The sequence below is a fragment of the Amblyomma maculatum genome, chromosome 3 (assembly GCF_055883805.1).
Source record: "Amblyomma maculatum isolate TAMU_Amacu chromosome 3, ASM5588380v1, whole genome shotgun sequence".
NCBI lineage: Eukaryota > Metazoa > Arthropoda > Arachnida > Ixodida > Ixodidae > Amblyomma > Amblyomma maculatum.
In genome coordinates, this window is record NC_139346.1 from 50,372,097 (window position 1) to 50,393,200 (window position 21,104).

Sequence of the window (21,104 nt, forward strand, 5' to 3'; positions counted from 1 at the left end):
AATTATTGATCGCTTACCAGTGCAACGTTTGTCGGTAGAATCCACTTCATCGTCACTGGAGGACGCGAGGTCCGAGTCATCACTGTGCTCCGGTGGGACTTTTGCTTGTCTTTTCCCATAGAATATCCCAGGATCCATATTTTCTGCCCATACAGTTGAATCGGTAACGTCTGAGACAGTCAATACATACCGCACATAAACAAGGGAACTTATTAGTTCACGAACGCTGGCATAATACCATCATATAAAAGAAATACCGCGTAATGCCTGTTGTTGCCCTCAGGCAACATACTGAAAGTCTGTCATTTCGATAACAAGTCGCGTCTTAAAAGAGATTCCATTCTATCAGCATACCATGAAGCACTACTACAGCTTATGTTAGAGCCACAATAAGCAACAATGAGTACTAACCTGTGTTTAGCGCCGTGAAGTTGATGAGACAGCTCGTAGGAGAAAACGCCGTTTGCGCGCGCCAAACTTCTTCCGCCTTTGTAGTTTGATTGTGCATTCAGCATCAGATGGCGCTAGAGTGGGACAGATATTAATGTTGCCAGGTCAACTGTTGAAAAAAACTGAACCGAAACCGAAACTCTAAAAGGGAAAAAATTGATTTCTGGTTTGTTGCCCACAGGCAACACCCGTCGATAAAGGGTTAATAATTTAAAGTGCAAGACAAAGCAGTAGAAACCACATACCGAACGGATTTTCAAGGGGCGCCTGCCTAAAATGTCACTGAACTTCATCATGCCTAAAAATAATCAAATATAAATAAACGTCCTTACCGCGTTCCTACGTCACGTCGTCAGAGCGCTCTCTAATGGTATAACTCTGTAAGTAGAGCAAATAGCCATAAATCTACGCCCATGTATTGCGTCTTCAGTCCTTGCTTGTGATGGGCTCATATGTCGAAACTTGTTGTCATGGTCTTGTGTGTACATAGGTCCGTATGCCGACGTCGCTGAGCGGTATTTTCCTTCTAACGCATTACAGGTAATGGCCTCTTCAACAGAAACTGAAGAGTAAGCTTTGGAAGCATGCTACGCTCAGAACATCATCCGTATATAAAGCTAATTGAGAGGTTACATGACCGGGCACTGACTAACCCGTGCTGTGTGACTCCACCAGGCTTAATGACATGCCAAAATGTGCAGGGGCTCCACTCTCGGGCAGCTCCATTGGAAAGGTGCAATGAAAATAGCACCAACCGACCCACTTGGATACTGTGTCTCGACCGCTAACTATATGTCATGATTGCACGTTCTTTAGACGTAGTTTTGGAGAGAGGCTTCATATCTATATCAGATCGTCGCTCACATATAATGGCACCTCGCACTTTTCTGCTGATGAGTATGTGCAATATCATCGATGTACAAATCAATCGATTATTGATCAACTGAATAGCAATGCCAGATTAAGAGAACTGATATCCACAAGCGAGGACCAGGCGGCAGCCATTATCTCTGCCTTGTCATATCCTTATAGACGGATTTCAATTGTTCCCCAAGCTTTTTCCTGAAATGCACCTCTGGTGATCAGTTATTAATGCGAAAGCATTACTTCGCTATGTTCAGAGATTTCTGTCCGCAGACCGCATCCACACACCGCGTCCACAGAACATGTCCGACAGAGTGGTAGAGGTTAATGAGTGGTGTCAATCGATAGAGAACGACGTAGTGTTGTGTCAAAAGAATAATTAGTCCAATAAGTTATTTGTCAATACATCATCATCATAATCAGCCTGACTATACCCACTCATATTTCTCCAATTAACCCGGTTCTGTGCTAGCTGCATCCACCTGACCCCTTGGAACTTCTTAACCTCATCCGCCACCTAACATTCTGTCGCCCCCTCCCACGCTTTCCTTCCCTTCAAATCCAGTTTGTTACCCTCAGCGACCATCGGTTATCCTCTCTTCGCACTACATGTCCTGCCCATGCCCAATTCCTCTCGATTTCCACTAGAATGTCAGTAACTTGAGTTATTTCTCTGACCCAATCTGCACACTTCCTATCTCTGAATGTTACCCCTACCAATTTTCGTTCCATAGCCCTCTGCGTTGTCCTCAACTTAAGGAGAACCCTCTTGCTAAGCCTCCACAGCTGCGTCACACGTGGGAGGTGCTTCACTCCGAGAGCCGCCGTCTCGCACGCGTAATTAGGCGATCTGGGACAAAAGTTAGGCGTGCGCATCTCAGGACACAGGCGCTAATAAAATTCTAGAAAATGGAATAGCCTTAAAAAGTATTTGTCTCCAAGTTCTAAATATAAATATACACGCTAACTTCAGCCAATAAAAAGTTTAATTATTGAATTTTATTTAATTACTGAGCTTACGGGGACAATTATTACCGCAATTTGTGTCCGCCTGGCCACATTACCAATGCACAAAAACGGCATAAGCGTACGGCATTTTGCTTTTTTTAAGTAATCAGTAAAATATAACTTTGAACACACTGTATATCTTCCAGCACTTTCACGTAACCTCGTCGATCCCCTGATTTCGCAACGCTTGCATAACCGCCGAAGTTCCTACTGAGTCAAATGCTTTTTCGTAATAATGAATGCTATGTATAAAGGCTGATTATATTCCGAGCATTTTTCATCACATGGTTGATGGTATGAATATGATCGATAGTAGAGTAGTACTGTTACCGAAAACCTCCTCGATCCTTTGCTTGATTGCAGTCTAATGTTGCCCTGATTCTATTAGCGATTCCCTTAGTAAATACCTTATACGTAACAAATAGTAATGTGACTCGTCTGTACTTTTTAAGGTCCTTAGCGTCCCCTTTACTATGAATAGAAGTTGATTAGAAAATTGACTAGAGTCAAAACACGCAAAATCGTGCCCGCAGCAGTTGTGAATAATTGAGAAGTGGTGAAGGTTAATGAGTGGTGTCAACTGATAGAGGATAACGTAATGTTGTGTCCAAACAATAATTAGACCAATAAGTTATATAGGTCATTATTTGAGGCAAAAATGTAAAAGTGAAGGCGAAATTGGTCTCATTAGTCAAAAGCTTGGCTCCACATTTGAATGTATAAATACTAAAATGTTATTTAACTCAGTCAGTTCCGGTGACGTCAAGGGTGTGACATCACGCAACCTGAAGTCGAGTCAAAAGAGGGCGTTGGAAGGAATTGTATCTACCATCTGATATCTGAAGCGCCTGAACTGGTGCGGCGGAAATAAAGGGATAGCCAAGAAGGGGTAGAGGAAATCAAAGAGGTGAGCGAAAGAGAGCATAGGGTAGTTAAAAATAAAAGGAAATATATACAGCTATAGAACAATATACAGCAGTTTGCTTGAGGCCTACTCGCAAATGCTTAGGTCACTGAGCACTCGGCACATCGGGCGGGCCTCCGCAATAGATCTGCGTTCTTGTAACTGTTTACGAAGCCCTGAGGTGCACACTATACAAAACACTGACGGGTGGCGTGGGGCGACCGACCGCTATCGTCCGGAACAACCAAGATGCATTCATCATTATCAATCCTGAAAGAACGCCAGATCTCAGCAAATCAAGAAAAGCAACACGCTCCGAAGTTCCTTGCACATGGCAGCAGGTAACAACAACACATTAGCAGCCCCCACCGTTCGGCCCATTTGGAAACAAATCATCCTCGTCCGCGTGCGACACGCCGAAATGTTCAGAAATATGTTCGCGATTCAAAAATTGTTTCTAGGGGATGCAGTTCACGCAGTGTACTCCTACCTCCGGCCGTCTGAAAGCACGTGTAAAGGAATAATGCAGGTGGACCATAGGTATTTCGACGAACACACCTCGCAAGCGCTTTGTTTCCCGGACGAGCGTGAGAAAATTAGGTTCGTCGAACATATCGGCCGTCACTTACAAAGGAAGAAAGATTCCTTTTCACGTGTTTTACTATGGGGAGACGCTTCCCGTACGGCTGAACACGAAAACAACACCAGCCTGTATACTGTGCGGGAAACTTGGACACCGGGCGGATGTCTGTCTTTGCCCTGCGCAGTCACGGTGTCCGCAGTGCGCAAAGAAAGATATTCGAGAAGCTCATGACTGCCAACCCAAATGCACAGTGTGCGAAGGCCCACATGCCATGGGATCTACTCATTGCAAGCATCAGTGCCGAACAACACAACCAACCACGCCTAAAACAGGTCGTCAGTCACCAGCCCAGAGCCAAGTTTCGAGACCGGTCTAGTCGCAGAGGCACATCGAGCAACGGGGTGTAAAGAATATGTAAAGAAAAAGAAGAACCGACAATCCCGTAGCTGACTTCAGAAACGAAAAAGGGCCATAAATATGAGCACAAAGCAGAGAAGAAATTCCGAGCTCTTGCTCCCGAAAGAGCAGCCAGCAAAAGTCAGCGCGTTCCTAGGTTTCAAGTTACAAACCGAAGACCGCATGGTCCACTTTCCCGGAACGACCGGGGAACGCGCGATTGGAAAAAAGGGTCGGCGTGGCACCCGCTGAGGAGAAGGAGAAGCATGGGCCGGCGACGAGGAGGTTGTGCGCATGTGCGGGGAGCGAGTGCTGCTCTGAAAGACTGGCCGAGAGAGAGAGAGTGAGAGAAGAGCGGACGGGACAATGCGGAACGGACCCTTCGTCGGAGAAAGGCGCGTGTAAACTTTGCTGAATATATCCAGTGTTTTTGCTACCGTTAAACAGTTTTGTCCGCGTGTGATTTCTTCACTTTTATTCGAATCCCCTAATGTTCAAAGTTTTAGAAACAAAGTTCAGTCTAATATCAAAACAACAACTACTACATGGTGCCGAAATCCGGAATGAGAAGATAGTGGCGAAATCCGAAAAGACCCCGACGGACCAAAATGGAAAAGCTCAAAGCGATGAGGCGAAGTCGACGAGGGCAGAACACGATTATCATCGACGAGGCCACAACAGCACTACCGACAGCCAACATCCAACAGTTGACAGCTCTGAGACTGGAAGTCAGCAATGATGAGCTGCGGAAGATCAACGACGAGTTGAAGAACTATCTACCTGAGGAAGCATTCGAGAAGAAGTTTACAGAAAGCGTCGAATACGACGACCGGGCCATAAACCTCATCGGCCAACTGAGGGCTCGGATCGCAGCTTAACAGACTGCGTCTGCACGGAACGCCGAATCGACGCAAGCGTCCGTGCCGACGCCCAGACTCAATGCAATCAGGCTTCCGAAGCTGCAGCTCGTCTTTCAATGGTGAGCTTGCCAACTGGCAGTCTTTTTGGGAATGTTTCCGCGAAGCGGTGCATGATAATCAGGCCCTGTCCAAAGCGGAGAAATTTCATTACTTAAAGAGCCTCCTCACTGGGCCTGCCGCATCGGCAGTAAAAGGGTTGCAGGTAACTGAGGCCTGCTATGACGAAGCGGTACAGATACTGCAGCGCCGTTTCGGCGACAAGGGGCTAATCGAACAAGAACACCTGACCAAATTAAGGACGCTACCGCCAGTGTCGTCATCAGGAGATGTCAGAGGACTCCGCCGGCTCTACGATCATGTTCGAGCCCACATTTGCGGGTTAACGGCTCTCGGAGTGCTCAAGCATGCTTACTGCGCATTGCTTTGCGATATTATCCTGACGGCGTTGCCGCGAGACATGGTGGTGGAGTTTCACCGCCTGGTAAGCCGAGCGACCAAGACAGATGTATTGTCGCCGCCCGGTAATAGTCCCGCGTCACCAGCGCAGCAGCCCTCTGCCTCGACGCAGGCAGCAGAGATCAGAGAGAACGCTGGAGGAGGTACTACAGTTTCTGCTGGTAGAAACAGAGTGTCGAAAGCGATGTAGTCAAGGTCCGGTTTTTGAGAAGCCTTCTTACAAGGAAAACCTCGGCAAACGCGCCAGGCAGCTGACTCCGAATGCCGCTGTTCTTTCTGCGCAGACAGAGAAGACAGAAAAATGCGCATTCTGCGATTCAAACATTCACGGCACAGAGATCTGCACGGCTGCACTGACGAACGAAGAAAAAACAGAAAAACTTATCAGGGCGAAAAGGTGGTTTCGATACACAAGGTGGGGACCATGAGCAAAAGACTGTAGGCGAAAGATAAAATGCGGCAATTGCGAGAAAAGGCACACTACCACAATGTGCAACTCCAATTGGGCAGTAAGCAAAACTGGCGTACCAACTGAGATCACCGCCACTAATGTGCATGCAGAAGCCAAACAGAAATCGCAAGAGACGGCACTGCAGACTTTCCGTGCCTTTGCTTTGGGGAGCACCAAATACGGCTACATCCGGGGCGTCATGGACGGTGGAAGTCAAAAACGTTCATTCGAGCAGATATCTCAAAAACACTTGATTTGAAGGTTTTGGGAAAGACCGACTTCCACCTACACACCTTTGGTGCTGCGGCCGCGCTAGTCCAAAGCTGCCGGCTGGTAGAAGGTCGCCTTCGGAGCCAATACGGAGATCACGAAATTACAATAGAGGCTATTAAGGTGCCCCTCATATGCAAGGACGTCAGGCAGGTACCCGCAGATCACAGTTTTGTGCAAAATATGGAAGTTCGAGGAGCACTGCTGGCAGACAGGCTGATCCATCCGGGCATGTCTTCAGTGCCAGGTATTGGATTACTAATTGGAGCCGAACACCTTTGGAAATTTCAAACGGAAGAGGTGAAAAAATGCAACGAAAATGAAGGATTAGCAGCGGTGAATACAAAGTTTGGTTGGACGATTCAGGGACCGTTCAGTGTGACTTCAAGCCTCGCAATCGCAAACAATGTTTGCATACTAAGAATAGGCTTGGAAACTGCAGACCAGGTCCACACTACGCTGCAGAATTTCTGGGAACTAGACGCCATCGGCATAAAAGATTCCCCAGAGGCACACGATGAAAGTGCACTCAGCAAGATAAAGTTGAAAAAGAAAGGTCAGCGATATGAAGTTGCCGTGCCATGGAAAGACGCATCCAAAGAACTCAACGACAACAAAAATATGGCAATTCGGCGACTCAACAACCAGACAAAGCGACTATGCCACAAACCACAACTGGCTGAACAATACGACAAAGCCATCAGGAGTTATTTCGAGGTAGAGAATGTGGATCAGGTGACCGAAGAAGTAGTGTCTGGGAACGTTTATTACATGCCTCATCAGCCAGTCGTACGTAGTGAGGCAACTACCACGAAGCTGCGTGTCGTGTTCGACGCATCATCACATGCTCAGGGGAAACGGCCACTCAACGACCACTTGGAAAAAGGGCCTAACATCGTCAGTGATTTGGTGCACAATCTATTGCGGTTCCGCCTACACAAGGTCGCTCTCGTAGCAGACATCGAGAACGCATTTCTGCAGATAAGCGTGCGGCGGATAGAGACGCCCTGGAGTTCATCTGGTACAGTAGCCCGCCGCTTGACCCGTCAGCATTGCCGGATATCGAAGAATGGAGAATGAGTCGGGTACCGTTCGGTACGACAGCCAGCCCGTATTTGCTGACGCTACCCGCCTCTACCACCTTGAATGCACGACAAAGGAAGTTTCGAAAATGGCGAGCCTCATGAAGAACTCCTTTTACGTGGACGATCTGGTGACGGGGGCGGCTACAGTAAACGAGGCGTTGAGAATAGCCACTGAAGCCACCGACATAATGAGCGAGGCCGGCATGTAAGTGTTCCTCGAATTCCGATGAAATCCGCGCTGCGCTTGGGGACGACGAAACTACACCCTCGAACGGTGAACAGAAGATCCTGGGAATGAAATGGAACGCAGCTGATGACAAGATGGCAATATCCCTGTGATCAGCTCATTAACTAGCAGAGCTGCGTCGAAGCGCGCGGTGCTGCAGGCGTCGGCAAGAATATTCAACCCCTTGGGCCTCATCGCACCGTTCGTGGTGCGGGCAAAGATCCTTTTTCAAAGGCTATGGGAGAGAGGTATCGAATTACCGAGCGACTTGGAAGCGGAATGAAGTTGATGTTTGGACCTCGCCAATCTGAGACAACTCTCCTTCCCACGTTGCATCGTACAGAAGGACCAAGTTTCCGGGCAGCTCCACATTTTTTGCGACGCAAGTCCAGTGGCTACGGGTGCTGTGCCTACCTCCGCATCAGAGAAGACAACGAAACGGTGAGCCTCAACCTCATCCTTGCCAAGTCACGCGTGGCGCCTCGGAAGGCCTTGTCGCTGCCTCGTTTGGAGCTGATGACGGCTGTAATTGGATTACGCATGGCCACCTACTTTCAAGGAGCAATTGATAAAATGAATGTATTCTATTGTCAGTTCAGTCGTTCAGTCATGTCCGACTCTTTGTGACCCTATGGACCATGTCACGCCACGCTTTCCGGTCTCTCACTATCTTCCTAACACCACATAACTTCATCTGCAGTGCCTCGAGGATGCCCTCTAACCATCGCGTTCGCTGCCTACCCCTTCTCCGGCGACCCTCAACCTTTCCCAACATCAAATCTTTCTCCAGCGACTCCTCTCTTCTCATCAGATGTCCAGTAAGCAAAACTATTGGACTCATCAGATGTCCAGTAAGCAAAACTATTCTATTGCAGTGACTCGATGATTACGCTCCTCTATCCCTTGGAAATGCTCGTAAAATGAGTTGCACTCATTTTGGGGGGCGGATGTAAAGAATATATAAAGAAAATAAAGAACCGACAATCCCGTAGCTGACTTCAGAAACGAAAAAGGGCCATAAATCTGAGCACGAAACAGAGAAGAAATGCCGAGCTCTTTCTTGCTCCCGAAAGAGCACCAGCAAAAGTCAGCGCGTTCCTAGGTTTCAAGTTACAAACCGAAGACGGCATGGTCCACTTTCCCGGTACGACCGGGGAATGCGCGATTGGAAACAGGGGTCGGCGTGGCACCCGTTGAGGTGAAGGAGGAGCCTGGGCCGGCGACGAGGAGGTTGTGCGCCGTGCGGGGTGCGAGGGCTGCGCTGAACGACGACTGGCCGAGAGAGAGTGAGAGAAGAACGGACGGGACAGTGCGGAACGCACCCTTCGTCGGAGAAAGACGCGTGTAAACTTTGCTGAATATATCCAGTGTTTTCGTTACTGTTAAACAGTTTTTGTCCGCGTGTGATTTCTTCACTTTTATGCAAGTTGTAGTAACAAAGTTCCGTCTATCAAATCAACAACTACTACACGGGGACCGACTGACCCAACAGGCCCAGTCCAACGGCAATAACTCAGTACCACCAGGCTCATGGTTATCCAGCAAAGGACCTGGCACTACCGACAAGGCATCGCACACCACCGGCAATTGTCCAGCTGAGAAGACAACAGGACCCCATTACAACGAGCAGCGCAACGATGGCAAGGTGAGCTGTGCAGATGTAGCTTCCTCCTCCCCCTGCACGAAAGTCTGTCATTGAAAATGCTGGGATTGTAGATTCATCAGTCGGGAACGGGAACCACCCGGCTTTCCTAGACCAAAAAGCAGGCAAAGCAGACCTTGTGCCTAAACAGACATATTGCTTCTAAATTTGGTTGTGCTCGCTCCCACGTAGCACGGCATTTGGTGGCAGCGGCTCTGCAGCCACGCCTCTTTTATCAAGCGCTATTTTAGCGCTTGACAAGAGCTTAATGGGATCGTCCTGAAGCAGTAAATAGGGAGGCTATGAGAACCATCACTTGTCGCCCCGCATCACACCGGTCGTGCACTACAAGAGAACGCTCAGCTCAACGCATTAGATGAACTGGTACAGCAACTACATGATGCTCGTAGCCTTAGGGCGACCCTTTTGCTCTCACCGCGAGCACTCCGGGCTTATGCTACAGAGCACACAATATTGCCACCGCCATCAGCAGTTTTTTTTTTCCATGGAATTTTGTACAGCTAAGCGAAAACAAACCTACCGCCCTTCATATACCAACAAATCTTATGCGGAATCATCCCTTCGCGAAATGATCGCAGAGCAAGACACCAAGCTGCCGCAAGGCTCAATAACTATATAGTAGACGCCGGCGTTGACGGGTGTGAAACGACAACTATAATGCATTGTCCTTACAAGCCGGCACTTAATAGCACATTCAGATATCAATTTGCAGAACCGCCTTCTTCTTTCTGTACTAAGCTGGTTGCTGTCCAAGACGCGTTCCTCTCTCCAGCCGTCGCAACCTTACCATTATACAGCCAACATTGTCATCCGCACCGACGCCCTTCAAGCAATACGTCTGCTCCGACGCGTCAGTCGCAGCCCACAAATCTGCCAGAATATACATTGTCTGTGCGGCTTCCATCTCGAAACCCGTTCGAATTCAGTGGGTCCCACGTTACCTACTCAGTTCGCAAACATCTGCAGATTCTGTAACCAGCCAGGCGACTCTACCTTAATCAATGACACGTTTCATCACTATAGTTATAGCCCCACTCTGCTTTTCATAAAAAAGAACGCCTCCAGTGCCGCACACGTGCTCTTGTCCACCGAGTGCGGCAACCCACCCCAGTGGTCTTACCCACACAGAGGCTGTTGCGCTACGGAAGATTCGGGCCCGCGTTGCCCGCACACCTGCTGTAACACGAATACGGCCTCAATATAGATATTTATATCAACGTCCAGGATGTCCTGTGTGCAAGTCACAAAACGATGAGGCAGATATTCACCTCTTGTGGGTTTGCGCGGCACTGAGGCCGACGAGAATTCAGTACCTGACGGCAGTGGGCCTTTCGCCGAACAGCCCATCTTCGTCAATCTCATGGACGCAAGGGCCTTATCACCGTTCCCTCTTGAACTTTATTAGAACGTCCAACCTTCGTTCTATAATTTAATACCCCTTTAAGTTTTTTTACATATTCCATTATGCCCTGAGGCAATAAACAGCGTTGTTAAAAAAACTAAAAACTAAAGTCCGAATGTGAGAAACTAAAAAAGCAATTAGACATCGCAGCCAATCCGAGCACATTTCCTCCATTGACACAACAGACATGTCCGATGGAGGAGGACAAGATAGAAGTACACCGTCCGTACCCACAGCAGCTAAATGTTAGCATTCCTGAGAGGCAAGCAACTTCACTAGAGACACCACAGCAGGCGCCAACACCGCAGGTGCCACCACAGTAGGCAGTAGCACCGCTGGCACCCATGCGCAAAATACCAAGAACACCCAAATACAGGATGGCATTACCCGCTTGGAAAACAGAGTCCAAGATCTCATTGAGAATAAATTTCAAACTTTAATCGCGACGACCATTAAAAACATTAGAATCAGTTATCAAGCCCACAATGAAAAACTTTTAACGCGTTATAATCAGCATGCAAGCGCAGGAGATTAGAAATGACAGCAAACTTTAAAACATCTCGGACGTTTCTCAGTACAAGGGCACAAACCTTCAGCATAAAATGAGCAATCGTCGCCTACTGAGCCCTCAACTTAATCAAAAACCGGAAGGTGCACCACAGGACCAGACAAATCTTTCTAATCCTCAACATGGCGCTCCGCAACTACGACCTAAATTCACCATTCTACAATTAAACTGCAGGGAACTAAAGCGTAAGAGGGAAACATTACAACAATACATAGACTCTTATGTTCATACGCTGCAAACAATAGCCCTGCAAGACGTCAATATGGACGCTAAGATCTGAGGATACTCAACATATCAAAAAAAAACCTCGATATGGATCTCAATCCACAGATCATGCTCAATCATCACTGTAGACCTTAATATACACAGTGATGTTGAAAACACCTTCATAAAGTTGCTACCACGGCACATAAACAGCAAGGGCACCTATACACTCAATATATATAGTCGCCCTAAATACCGCCGCGTAGTCTTTGGCACCACCGTTCTCCGAGCACTAAGAGAAGCTCGAACAGCTCCACTAGGTATAGTTGGCGACTATAACGCTACTAGCTTCTTATGGAGATATCCGAGGGAAGACACGAAAGGCTGGAAACTAGCATACGCGTCGCTGACATGGCATTTACCTTACTTACGGAACCGCAGCACCCGACGCGAGTTGGTACCAGCATAACGCGAGATACCTTCCCCGACCTCATGCTCGTCCGAAATGCCTGCAACTATGATTAGCTCAATACGGGAGACACCTTGGGCAGCGATCACTACGCGCTGCAGCCCATCTATGAAAGCAACAAACACAGCAAACTACGAGGGCAAGCTACAGTGACAGACTGGCAGACACTCAGGAAGGACACCAAACTAATTACATTGGAACAAAAAACTAGTTAAAAAGAGTGAGCGGCATCCATCCTCGACCTTAAAGGAAGCCTCACAAAAAATCTTGCCACCACGGAGGACCACTCAGCTGTTGACAACCACTTCCTACACTTTTGAGAAGCCAGACGTAGCCTCATAAACGGTGGAAGAAACAAAGGCACAATCGAAATCTCACAATTCTAATAGCGAAGCTAACTACTCAAGCAAGTCAGTACGCATGCGACCTCGCTCGCACCAACTGGCTAAAAAGGTGCTAATCCCTCAAAGATCGCTTAGACATCAAGACTACGTAGAACCTTCTTCGATGCCTAATTGATCCACCGAAATCGAAATTAACATTGACATTTGCATCGAGCCTTACACAGCTTTCAAGGAACGAATAAAGAATTCGTGGGTGAACTCACGCTTCTATTTATCTGCAGTTCGAGAGACGCAGAACCCTCAAATGTGGAATACCAGGGGAACCGAACGAAAACCTAGATAAATACTTCACTTTAGAAGAAATCATAGCAGCACTAGCAGATATGCGCCGAGGTACAGCTCCGGGACACGACAAATTTACAGTCGGACTTCTAACCAACCTCGGCACGAAGGCACTGCAGCATCTTACGGATTACGTAAACGAATGCTGGCGCACCGGCACCATTTCACAGGCATGGAAAACAGCAATGTACACTTTATCTCCAAACCCGGCAAGTAGATCAGCATTGAAAATCGACGCCCCATGTCCCTCACGTCATGCGCAGGCAAACTCATGGAAAATGCAGCCTAAGCGCGTGTCTCCAACTATCTAGAGAGCAAACCGCTGCTAGCATACACAATGTTTGGATTCAGAGCGCATCTGTCCAGCCATGACGTGCTTCTGCAACGCAAATGCGAACTCATTGATCCAGCATACAGAAACAATGATCGAGCGCTTCTAACTCTACCTAAAAATAGCCTCTGACAAAGTCAAGCACTCCACAATCCTAGATACCCTCCAGAGCACAAACTGTGGCCAGCACGTCTCCTCGTACATCTACGATTTCCTTAAAGACAAAGCCGTCAACATCAGCATCGGCGCAAAATCAACTACACAAGTGAAGATGGGCACGTGAGACACTCCGCTAGGGGTAGTATTTTCCCCACTTATGTTCAACATTGCACTACGAAACCTCCCACCCCTTCTAAATCAGATACAGGGTATACGACAAGCGCTGTACGCTGACGATATAACAGTCTGGACAACCACGGGATGTATTGGAATGACTGAACAAAATCTAAGATGCCCGACTACTGTGCCGGAGTACCCGGGTTCGAACCCGATCTCGGCGGCTGCGTTTCAATGGAAGCGAAACGGAGTGGCGTCCGTGTGCTGTGCGATGTCAACTCACGTTAAAGATCCCCAGGTGGTCGAAATTTCCAGAGTGCTGCACTACGGCGTCTCACATAGCCTTAGTCACTTTGGAACGTTAAACCCCACAAACCAAACCAAACAGCGACAACAACAGTTCAGAATTATGCACGAACGTGCGGACTAAACTGCTCTCCCAAAAAATGTGAACTGTTTTGCCTCCATCAAAACGAAGAGGCGTCTGTGTGATGTGCGACGTAAATGCACGTTAAAGATCACCAGGTGGTCGAAATTACTCCGGAGCCCTCCACTACGGCTCCCATTTCTCTCTCGCTCCTCTTTCACTCCCGCTTTCCTCCTTTCCCCTACGGGGCGGGTGCAGGTGTCCACAGAGCAAGTGTGACATACACTGCGCCTTTCCTTAATTTTGAACCAATTAATATTATTATTAATATAATTATTATCATATTAGTCTTCCACCAGCACGAAAATCAGGCCACGATCGGCATCCACGTTTGTTTCCGCAAGACCTTGAAGGGCGGGAGGGTTGTCGCACTACACTGTAACAAACAAGCTGATTCGTGGAGGTAAAGTGGCATGGTCGTCACACACTCGGAAAACTGGCCTGCCGGAGTAGTCGTCGCTGCGCTGTGTGTACTCGTCGGAAATTGCACGGTGAGTGGAAAGACACCTCACGGAGGTCGATGATTGCGTCGTTTTCTCAAAGAAAATAAAGGCCGAGAATCAGGTCCTTGGAGCACTCTGCTAGTACAACGAAGCAACACGAGAAAGTTACGTGGCGAATCTCAACGCGAGCGATGCACACTCCAATGACGTTACCACATGCCCTCCGTCTGTCCTTATCGGCGCTCCGTGCCAAGGAGTCAGGGTTTTTCGCAGGATGGTAGCAAGGCCATGACACATAACGCAAGAGTCGGCACCGACATCAACAAGGGCAGTCGTGTGGTGGTTATGACGACGATCGGTTCTCGGCGGAAGGTAGCTCACCATCGACAAATCGCGGCGTGTCAGGGATCATCGGGCTGCAGGGTCGTTCGTCGCGTCGAATTGCGGCGTCGAAGGTAAGCTTTTGTGATCGGCGGGAGGTCGTCGGACTCGTTGGTCGTACGGTGCGTCGATTGGGGGCGTCGAAGGAAAGCTTCAGCGATCGTCGAAAAGTGATCGGACTGTTGGTCGGAGCAAAGGGTCGGAGGTCGGTCTGTGTGACCGAATCGGTGAGCGGAGGATGTTGGTCGTGGTTTTCACTAACGGCGGCCCTAACCCCGAGAGTCGCCGTCTTCAGGTTTCCCGGCGCGGACTTGGGAACTGCCTGAGGGAAGAACGGCGGCTGGAGGAAAACTGTCGCGGCGATGGTGACCGGGACTGGCGTCGCTGGAGAGACGCAGGTTGGACGTTATGGCTGAGGTATTGGTCGATGTCCCGAGGTAGCTCGCCACGGCGCGGCCGAGGAGCATCCGGTGAAAATCCGCGCAAGCCCATCCGACGGTACGGGTATGACGCGGTACGTGACCGGCTTCGCCGCAGTGAAAGCACAAATGTTGATTGTCCGGCGTGCGCCACGCGTGTGCTTTGCGAACGGGTGGTCGAGCGTCAGGCACACCAGACGAAACTGGATATCGGGGCGCAGAACGAGCGGAAGGAGCGGTATTGCAGGGTGCCGATGGTTCTGGCGCAGGGGTTTGCAACACGTCACTGCACGTCGTGATCTACGGCGCAGGCGGCTGGGGTGATGGTACAGATGGCACTGCATGGCGGAGCTCTTCGTGCACAACGCCCGAGATGCCCCCAACACGCGGGTGTTGCTCGAGATAGGCAGCGTTTGCAGCTCTTCAAGCACAATGCTTCGGATGAGTTCACGAAGGGCTTCACTGTCGTTTTCGGCCATCGGCAAGCGGAATTCCCCAGCAGCGATATTCGCAGAGCAATCAAGATCTACAAATCACTGATTCAGGGCACGCTCGATGCTTGTCGCTTCCTTCGTGAAATCAGCCAGAGTCCATGAGGGGTTACGTACAAAGACTGCAAACGGCTGCTCCTTGACGCCTCGCATAAGGTGGCGCACTTTCTTTGCCTCCGACATGACATGATCCGCCCTATTGAAAAGCCGAGTCATTTCTTTGACAAACATGGCGACGCTCTCATCAGGCCGTTGTGATCGGGACTGTAGAGCGAGTTCAGCCATCTCTTTTCTTGCATCGTTGCCAGATGTTCCGAGCAGCTGCCACCAGAAATCCTGCAAGTGATTATGGTAGCCTCATGGTTTTCGAACCACATCTTGGCGGCATCCTCTAGTGCGAAATAAACATTCCGCAATTTCCGCTCCTCATCCCACGCATTAAACACAGCGACCCGGTCGTAGCTGGTCAACCAGTCCTCAAAGTCTTCAAACTTGTCGCCATGGAACAGCGTGAGATACGCGGAGTATAGCAGATCAGCGGCTGGGCACTCACGGGAAGCTGAATGGTCTGGCTTGCCGCTGTAAGCATCATGGTTCGCGGTAGGGAAACAAGAGGACCACAATCGGGAGCTAAACCTCTTAAGCGACGGCGCGCCTTGTGCACAGGTGTCGTGTCCACGGCGTGTAGATGGGAGTAGGGGGCACCCACAGGATCTTCGTACATGGGATGTACCCGGAAACTCCACCTTTGTCTTTGCGTGCCTTTGCGTAGATGAAAGTAAATCAGCCTACTCAGTTTTACTGGCTTCTGTGATGATTTGAATGACGACCAAAACAATAAATTTCCGTGACTGACCAGCCCCCACCGCAGGCGGCGTTGGCCTACCGTCCCAGCCCCTTAGGGCCAGGAACAGCCACCCTTCCTACGAGGGTCAGAGCCAAGCGAGGCGGGGGAATGTGGAAGCGAGGCAATTCCTGGCTCTATGGGGCTGGGACGATAGGTCAACGCCGCTTGCGGCGGGGGCTAGCCAGCCACTGAAATTTATCTGTTGTAGGCCGTCATTGCACCCGCCACTCCTTCGGTGGTGGACGATGGCAGTTGTTGCAGCGCGCGCCTTTCTCGCCCTCTTCTTTTTCCTTTCTTTTCTATTTTCTCTTCTGTCTGCACGAGGTGGCTCAGCCGGGGTGGTGCAGTGGTAAGGCGCAGACTACTGTGCCGGAGTACCCGGATTCGAACCCGACTTCGGCGGCTGCATTTAGATAGAGGCGAAGCGAAGAGGCGTCCGTGTGCTGTGCGATGTCAGCGCACGTTAAAGATCCCCAGGTGGTCGAAATCACTCCGTAGCCCACTTTCACTCCCACCTTCCTCCCTTTCCTTACGGCGCGGTAGCGGTGTCTACAGAAAACAAGTGAGACAGTTACCGCGCCTTTCCCTTCCTATAAATAAATCAGTTTTTTAAGGTGGCTCAGCTAATAATATTAATAATAATTGGTTCACAGGAAGGGAAAGACGCAGTATCTGTCACACTTACTCCGTGGACACCTGAACCGCGCCGTAAGGGAAGGGATGAAGGAGGGAGTGAAGGAGGAAAGAGAGAAAGGGGAGCCGTGGTGGAGGGTTACGGAGTAATTTCGACCACCTGGGGATTTTTAACGTGCGCTGACATCGCACAGCACACGGACGCCACTTCGTTTCGCCTCCATCGAAACGCAGCCGCCGAGGTTGGGTTCGAACCCGGGAACTCCGGACAGCAGTCGGGCGTCTTACCACTGCACCACCCCGGCGGGGCAGGCTCAGCTCAACACCAGCCAACACCTCGATTTTTACAAGGCCTGTTCATATCCTCCTCTCCCCAGCCGTCTACGTCACGCCATTTGTCCTAGGCGGTGTAGTCCTGATTGATTTATAGGAAGGGAAAGGCGCGCTAACTGCCTCACTTGTTTTCTGTGGACACCTCAACCACGCCGTAAAGGAAGGGAGTAAGGTGGGAGTGAAAGTGGAAAGAGAGAAAGAGGAGCCGTAGTGAAGGGCTACGGAGTAATTTCGACCACCTGGAGATTAACATGCGCTGACATCGCACAGCACACGGACACCACTTCGTTTCGCCTCCATCGAAACGCAGCCGCCGAGGTCGGGTTCCAACCCGGGTACTCCGGCACAGTAGTCGGGCGTCTTATCACTGCACCACCCCGGCGGGGCGCGGTGTAGTCCTTCTCTGTTGGAAGGCGGTGTAGTCCTTCTCTGTTGGACAATAAAAGTTTTCAACAACAACAACAACATTCTATCAAAACCGTTGACGTTTGGACGGTACACCATGGCTCCTATCGCGTGGCGTTCCTTGGCGTGTGTTCAAGTGTAGGATTGGAGATGGCAGGAACGCTAGACAAAAGGAGACTTCTGGTTGGTCGCTTCGGTTTTGGTGGCTGGTGATGTCACTTCTCTGTCGACCAATCAGGTTCGCCGCTCGCCCGGACAGCTTTGTTCGACGACCGTATGAGCCAATAAAGGCTTTCTCCGAACGTTCCCGGAAACCGGCTCGAGCGAAAATGTTTGAGCAACTGAATATTAACTTTTTAGTCGACGCTACCTACTCTCTTGGTTAGGTTCGGTGCTGGACAGCTCCGCGTGGACGTTATTTTTGGGTTTGTTTCCCACGCTCAATCGTATATATGCATTTTTACATGTATCACTACGTGCAAAATATTGAAGTGTGACCAGCATCACCGGTGCTTGAAACGAGGACATGGCGTTGCGCGTAAGACTGCCCTTGACGTGGAGTAACATGGAGCGGTGTTGTGTTCCTGGGTGTCGCTGAAACTATGATACTGGTCCCAAGGTGCGTGTTCTCGCGTTTCCAAAGGATGCCAGTAAGAATGAAACGTGGTCCCAGTGTTTGTGTATGCTTCTTATGCTATGTGTTGTAACCTGCTCTGTTGCCTTCTTTCAAAAAATAAATCGTTGATTAGAGTTATCCCGCGGAAGTATTTCACACCCAGCGTGCATTCAATGGTGAGACACTGAAGTTTATGCCGTACTCCTTATGTCCGACGTGCTCGACCAGAAGGTCAGATAGCGCTTAAATAATGTTTGACGGAAAAGACCGGTAGTCGTAGTGAACTTTGACCAAGGCAGGGATAATGAACAGAAGTAAGCAGTACTGAGCTGGACTGCTTCATAACACGCAAATTATGTAATAGTGTATCCATATGCCGGCAATAAGAGACTACGTAATTTTAATACATTGCGCAAGTTTGTGAACTTCACTTCCACGAGAAAGGCCCAATGAAGAAGCAACAGCAGATGCAGCAACAGGAAAGACTGACAGTTGACAGTGACAGGGTTCATCTGATGTCCAATACCATACCACTATACTTACCCGAACCGCCCAGCTTACTTGAACCAGTCCCAGCCCCGTAGGGCCATGCCGTTGTCCACCACAGAAGCAGTGCCCCGCCGGGGCGGTGCAGTGGTAAGACGCCCGACTACTGTGCCGGAGTACCCGGGTTCGAACCCGACCTCGGCGGCTGCGTTTCGATGGAGGCGAAACGGAGTGGCGTCCGTGTGCTGTGCGATGTCAGTGCACGTTAAAGAACCCCAGGTGGTCGAAATTTCCGGAGTCTTCCACTACGGCCTCTCCATAGCCTTACTCGCTTTGGGACGTTAAACCCCACAAACCAACCAAACCAAACCACAGAAGCGGTGGCGGTGAAATGACGGCCTACAAGATACAAATGATGGCCTACAGGATACAAGGCATTTTTTATGTCGATATTTATTTTTCAGGGCATCAGTGGGAAATGAGATTAAGGATGAATGAATGATTAAATGAATGGAAAAAGGTTGGCTGATTTTATGAAGTCCAGAAGTGAGCAATGATGAGGTCCCTGCGTCCAAGTGACGTATGAGGCAGGATTGGTTGCTGAAAGGCCAGCTATGCTCAGGTGCCGGATTCGTGTTCGTTTGAGTGCTGGGCAGTTCCACAGCAAGTGGTGGATGTCGGCCTCGACAACTTCGTGTTTACAGATCGGGCATCCTGGGCGAGGATATAAGTGTTGGAAGTGTGACCACGTCTTAGTGACAGCTGGTTTAAGGGCAACACCGACCCGGATCCTCTTAAGCGCAACCTCCTCTGCACGGGTGAGACCGCGGGAAGGGATATCGCACACGGATGAATAAGTGAACGTGTGCGGCGCCGGAGGTGCTCCTTTCTTGACAAGAGGAGGGTAGCGTCGTCCACTTCGAGGAGCCGTGGGATTGATGCGTCTTGGTTCACGAGGCGGGTTCCTAAATCAGCTTGACTTTGGGAAGGCAGCAGATCCCGTGGGACCCACTCAATGCGTATTGATTGTGGGATGCGCGCCGCAAGCTGGGGGATGTCTTTGCAAATTTTAGGGCAGCGGCTGACACGTCGGAGCAGACGTACTGCTTGAACTGCGTCAGTGCGGATGACAACGTGTGCTGTAGGGAGCATGGCATTTAATTTCTGCGAGATGTCGCCTTGGAAACCTGTAAAAATGGTTACACACCACAAACTCTAGAGCGGCATGTAGTGCATGCCGCAACAAACGTTACTTTGAAAAATTTTGTAAGATGAGAAATGATCATATTCAAACTGCAGGACAAAAAAAGCTGCGGACAGAAAAATGAAGATGTTAAGCAAAAAATGGCTGAGGCTTAGCTTGGTTAAGCCTGGTCAGATGCGAAGCATATTGATTGCTAAACTCGGCTTTCCATGGTTCCAAGAGCAAGAACAGGGGGCCGCCACAACCACCGCCACCCAAGGAAGACAAGAACCACTGGCCGAAGCCCGGGGAGACGCCGGCCGGACAAGCAAAGACGAATGAAGAAGTTAACGCAGGCGGTAAGTCGGTCAGCTTCGCTAGCGGGGTCTCCAAAGAAAAAAACTTGGAACTTTCGGAATTACAACAGACTCAAGCCGAGCATAGCAAAGAAATCAGAATCATTAAAGAAGACATCAAAGAGATTAAAGAAACCCTCAAATCTCTAGTCGAGGTAATTAAAGAGTTAAAAGAGGCAAAAGCTACACCTGCACCGGCACCTCCGATGCTCAGGCCGCCCGTCATACGGGGCCCCGGTGGGACGAGCGAGAGCAATTGTGGCAGGGACAGTGACGACTCAGATGAAATGAATATCGATCAGGCTAGACCTGCGAAACGTAAATCGGATGACACTAGTGTAATTGGACAAGCCAGAAAGCACGTGGCTTTTAGAAAATTAGTCAAGGATGAAATCATAGACTTCGAATTGAACCTGAATAAGAAACTTGAGGCGAGATTTGGAGTGCTAGAAAAGATGCTTCAAGCCCTTTGCAACGCATCGGGTATACAATATCAAAATCATAATGGATCCCAAAACGTCTAAAATTTGGCAATGGAATTGCCGGTCGTTGTCAATGAAGCGATGGCTCTTGCAACAGTACGTAGCTAGCCAGAACACACAGCCTTTGGCAATGGCTCTGCAGGAAACGCGAGGTGTATGGAAGCTTTCGGGGTACAAAAGCTACGATAGCGGGAAGGGAAGTAAAACACAGGTCGTGACGCACGTCAAAAACAACGTCGCCGTCGTCCAGCACGAAGTAGGTAACAGGGAGACCGAAACTGTCTTTGTGGAAATCCTGACCGGTAAAAAGAACAGAGGCAGCATATTTCTACTCAATGTGTACAGCTCCCCGAAGTGCACGAAGGCGAGGTTTGGCCCGATATTTAAGAG